Below are 6,000 nucleotides of genomic sequence, written 5' to 3' on the forward strand. Positions count from 1 at the left end.
AGACTCTACACTATCATGCAATTTAAATATAAAAGCTGTCCAAGTAGCAGCAGGATGGAGAAAGGTGTAGCAGGAAGTACCCTATAGCAGCCTTATAGCATTGTCTCTGAGAGCATTTAATCCATTTGGTTCTATAATGTTGACATGAGAAATAGCAGAGACAGAGTTATGATGTTGCAGCAGTGTTGATGCGACCTTTTGGGGGTTTTTTATCTAGGTTGTAGCACCACTGGAGCAGATTGTGGATTTATGCCTTGCTCAAGGGCAGATCAGCAATGATCAAAAGAAGGGCAGAGAATTTACAACCTGCAGTCCTTTGCTATTAAGTCGACATTACTAGTGCAAACAAACTGTTGGTTCAGTACAAAATTGATAAGGTTTCCAGTAGCCCAGGGGCATTGATGAATCTGTCTTCTGAATTGTAACAGTCTTGAAGTTTTGGGGAAAAAAAAAAACAGCTAGTCACTATTATTCCTTTTTTTCAGGGCCATAAAATCAGCAACTAATAAATGTGCTAATGATATGTAATTCTTAAGCTAAAATTTTGACACGTCTCTTTTCAAAAGACCTAACTTAGGCCACAAAAATGGGTGAATACTCATGCAATCAACAATAGTTTTTTTATTTATAAATAACTTTGTTGATATGTTTGGTCTGGCCCACTTGACACTGGACTAAATTTAATGTGGCTCGTTGCCTAAAATGAGTTTGACATCCCTGCCCGAGATGGACAAGCCAAAGAACCTTTAAGGCCTCTAAGAACCTAACGGGATATGTAATATTTGGTAAAGTCTTCCAAAATATGACAAAATATCATGATCTCATGATATCATTTTCTGACATATTGCAGGTATTGTCAGCCTCGGGTAGGAAGCAGCAAAATTGTGAAAACGTTAGAGTTCTGTAAAGAATTTTATTTTTCCTTTTTTTTTCCACTCTGTGTTTGTACACGTTGGATATATGTATCATTAAACTCAGAATTTCACAGGTTTGTAAAACTCTTCTGCTGGTTTTGTTGGTTTTGTTAGCAAACCTATATTATAGGTACATAACTACATTATATGGCCAAAAGTATGTGGACACCTTACTATAACACTCATATGTGCTTTTTGAGCATCCCATTCCAGATTTAGTCCCCACTTTGCTGTTATAATAATCTCCACACTTCTGGGAAGGCTTTCCACTAGACTTTGGAGCGTGGTTGTGGGGATTTGTGTTCATTCAGCCACAAGAGCATTAGTGAGGTGAGGCACTGATGTTGGGTGAGGAGGTCTGGGGTCCAGTCAGTGTTTCAGTTCATCCCAAAGGTGTTGAGCAGGGTTGAGGTCAGGGCTCTGTGCAGGACACTCGAGTTCTTCCACTCCAAAAACTTGGCAAACCAAATCTTAATGGTCCTTGCTTTATGCACAGGGGCATTGTCATGCTGGAACATGTTTGGGCCTCTTAATTCCACTGAAGGGAAATCTTAATGCTACAGCATACAAAGACATTCTAAACAATTGCGTGCTTTCAACTTTGTGGCAACATTTTGGGCAAGAACCACATATGGGCATGATGGTCAGGTGTCCACAAACTTTTGGTCATATGGTGTATCATGACACATATTGTGATTTAATTAATTGATTAATTTTAATTAGTCATTTTTAAAAAAAATAAATGTTGCATTTCCTCTGAATACCAATCATGGTATGCAGTAAAAAGTGATGTGGCTTTTTTTGGGGGAGAAAAGGATGATAGTGTAAATAATACCCCTTGTTTACGTTCCTTACACCCGTGACTTTATCTGTGTTTTCAGCTCAAATGGAGATGAATTTTATGGTGTGTTTCATTCACTCTGTGTAATCACCTGCCTTTAGGCTGCATGAATCTACAGTCTGGGCTAGAAAGAAATCAGCCCCAGTCTTACCTATTCATACAATTCTGTGTATATTCCTTATAACCTTTTGTAATTCTGTCCAAAATAACCCACCTTGTTTACAGCAAATAATCTGATGCCAAAAATAAAACATTATATTGAGGTCTTTTTATATTTAAAAGCCAGTAGGGGTTTAGCCCTGTTAGCTCATTTACACCAGCCGTCCGTCTCCTTAAGCTCCTTAACCTTAACTCCTAAGCTGTATGCATGGACTGTGTCCAGTCTCAGTTGTGGGTCTGACAGATTAAGAACAAATTAAGACCTATGCACAATCTGGGACAGGATTTCCACCGAATGCACTCATGAATGTGCTACGCGCATAAAAATAACCTCTGTTGAACCACAGCATTATGCAGGTTATGATTCATTCAGAAATGTGTATAGACAATAAAAACTGATGTTCCAACCTGTGCTCATTTGAGTCCATTTAAACCATTTAGCACTATATTGACCTAAGCTAAACCCTTTCAACAAGCTGAACTGTACTGTCTATAGTTTGCTTTTTAAGAGAGAAGTCACCGGGTTCATAGATGACACATACGCTGAAGAGAGTTTACAACTATTATAATCAAAACCACACTGTCCTTAGGCTGTCTCGAGTTGTAATGAAATTTATTTACTTTCCGCTGCACGTGTCTAAATCATTTCCAAGTTTGTGCAGTGAGCATCAACTTTAAAAATACGCTGTTGTTTTTTTTTTTTTTTTAATAATTATGCCAAGGCACGAACATGGAACAACCACTGAATATAGGATCATCTTTCACATTACATTTTACATTCTTTTACATTCGGCATTTTTGTGATGAGCTTTAATTTGATCACAAACCACGAGTACAAAGCTGTTTCTTTAGTAGTGTTACTATTAATCCAATCCGATTTCTTAATCTTAATCATCATAATCTTTCACATTAACTTGCTGGTTTTACAACTGAAGAGACATAATCCCACTTAGTGATGCTTACCCTCGTTAAGCCTCCTTGGGATGGTTCCTCACTCACACTCACTTTTATAATGCAATATTAGCTTAATTATTTACTGTGGGTTTTCTGTGTAGCTACAGGATAATATGCTTTGATAATATGCTTTGGGAATGTAAAAGAAACATAAAAAGATAAGGATTCGGCAATATTGTAGCTCATGAAAGTAGACAAAGTGAAGAAATATAAAATGGTCTATCAGGATTATTTCCATTATGTGCACCTTATGTCATGTTATGCTTGCAGTATATTAGCATAATGTGTACATTTACATATTCAGAGAGAGAGAGAGAGAGAGAGAGAGAGAGAGAGAGAGATAGTGTCTGTCCAGATGCTTGTCCAAATCCCTTTTCTACCTTTTACACTTTCACAGTCATTTTGAATCCACAGCTTTATTTAAACTCTAGCAATGACTCTGTTTTTTAACAATGTACTTGTATCGTCTATCATCATCAGCACCCAAATGTGTTGCTATGGTTCACCTCCTGCCAAGCTGTAGGGCCAAGTTCTGGCATAAAATGTCCACAAATGCTACAGCCCATCTGTTTGCAATAACCTTTGGTCACAAAATCTCGATGACACCAGGCTAATGGTTTCAATTGCAACACAAGCACAAGCTTTTTCTGTTTCCTCTCAACCACATTTAATATGTGCACTAGAGCGTCTAATCTGTCCTCCAGCAACCAAGTTTTTTTTTTCCTTTTTTGGCAAACCAGTGTTTGATTTATGAGAGTTTTCACTTTGCACACATATTAATGTGGTTACCAAGCCCCATCTCAGACTGATAAATGTACTTTCACCGTTGAAATTTTTACATGTAATCCTATGGGAGGTGGCCCAGTAATTTTTGGTCAAAGTGGAACCTACAAAGTTGAACAAAGTTTTTCAGGAAAGCTCCAAGTGATGCACTGTGATTTTTTATTTTATTTTATTTTTTTTACATCCCATTACCAATCAGGTGGGAAGTTGAGGGGCAAGTAAGAAAAACAGACATGGAGGACAAACTGCTGGTGAAAAAGTCTTGTTATTGAGAGAATATAAGGAGATTTATGAATTGAAAATATTTCATTGCCAATATTCCCATGTTCTAAAATATGCAACTAAAAATAATGTTGGGACGTTTCAGTTTAACTGTAGCTGCATACAGTCAAGTTGCACAAGCAGCTCTTCTTATCTTGATTTTCCACCTCCTAAGTTACAGCAAAGGTAAAACAACCTCCTCATCACAGAGTTAAACCAATCTTTATTTCATCTTTAATACTACAATTAATAGGTGTGGTGGCTCATGCCTCGTGTTCCCATGATAGGCTCCAGATCTACCACAACCCTGACCAGGATAAAGCGGTTATGAATGATACTACTACTACTACTAACTCTAATCTTGATTGCAAGATGGGCTAGCTAGTTAGACAGGTAAGGGTTGTTATGGTCACAACGTGCGTCTCGCGTGAACCATTTAGCCTATTAAGCACTATTTTCAGTGCTTTTTTTCTGGAAAAAAAAAAACATAATTGAGAAAGTACCCTTAAGCATTTCTTTTTAATACAGATTTGTTGTGACCTGCTGCTTCACACATTATGTACCATGTGCCATGACCCAGTTTCAGTTAGACCACATTTGCTCATAAAAACAACAGAAAAGTGCTGTGAGGAGAATAAGGTTACACCACATCACGTAAAGACCAAGCCATGCCTCTGAATATTTCTAGAGACCGCCAGAGTAACCTGACTGTTTGAACAGCTTTAGCGGTGCTCAAGTATACACAGTGAAAGCCTTCAAAATGACTATGTAAGATAGTATTCAGAAACCATCTTAAACACAGGATGGACACTAACACTATTCCTGTACACTACAGTAGCACAGCATCTCATCTCAAAATTCTTCAAAAGCACAAAAGCATTTTTCAGATTCTGAATATAGATACTCATTTAAAATAATTTACTGATCTTTTCCCCCTTAATTGTGAGCAGGTCTGCATTTTCTGTCAAGATTAAATAGTGGTTTCCTGAAACCTTTAGAACATGATTATGCTGATGCATATTTTTGTACCATTTGAAACAGTTTTAATGCATCTAATCATTAAAATGATGGCTTTGTGGTGAATTCTGGGGAAAATGCCACTTAAACTGGGGAAAAAACCTAGTGGGTTTTAAGCGTTGCAAATTAGATCAATTTCTTTTACAAAATTTAGTGCACATAAGTATATCTTCAACTCTATAAACCTTATTTTCTGTGGTATTCTGAAATGAAACCATCATGTATATTTGCATTTTTACTTCTAGTGTGTATGTATATATGTATATATATGTAGAATTTAGATTTTTTTTTTATTGATTTGATCATTGTTGTATATACATGCAGTTATCTAATCAGCCAATCATGTGGTAGCAGTGCAATGCAAAACTCATGCATATGCAGGTCGAGCTTCTGTTAATGTTCACATCAAACATCAGAATGAAGAAAACGTGTGATCGCTGTGACTTTGATCGTGGCTTGGAAGTGGATTGAGTATTTCAGAAATTGCTGTTTTCCTGGGATTTTCACACACAAGTCTCTTGTAACTGCATGACTTTATATACTGTGCTGCTGCCACATGATTGGCTGATTGGATAACTGCATAAATGAGCAGGTGTACAGGTGTTCCTGTTAAAGTGACCAGTGAGTGCACTTTCCTGAAGGATTTTTTGGATGAAAACACAGTCAATGTTTTTGCATTCAGCATGCTGTGAGACTCATATAACAGTATTTTCTCACTACTAACATCACTATTATATAATTCAGAGTGTCAACTTTGGCATGGGTTTGAAATAATGAAATAAGGGTCATAGCAAAGTGACAAGAAAAATGCAGTTGACCTTTATGTATCAGAAATATCAAGCTAATTATCTTTTCCAATAACTAGTGCCTCAGTCTGCTGGTATACGTGTCACTGAAACAGCTAAAAACCACTTGCCTGGTTCATCATATTTCCATGTAAAACCACAAACCAGCTCCTTTCATTGCCAGTAAATTATTTACACTTGCAACAAATCAGCACTCCACATGGGGGCGCTCTATGATTATATGAAAATTCAGTACTGAAAAACAAAACTACTCAAACATCACCAA

The sequence above is a fragment of the Pangasianodon hypophthalmus genome, chromosome 8 (assembly GCF_027358585.1).
Source record: "Pangasianodon hypophthalmus isolate fPanHyp1 chromosome 8, fPanHyp1.pri, whole genome shotgun sequence".
Classification (NCBI taxonomy): Eukaryota; Metazoa; Chordata; class Actinopteri; order Siluriformes; family Pangasiidae; genus Pangasianodon; species Pangasianodon hypophthalmus.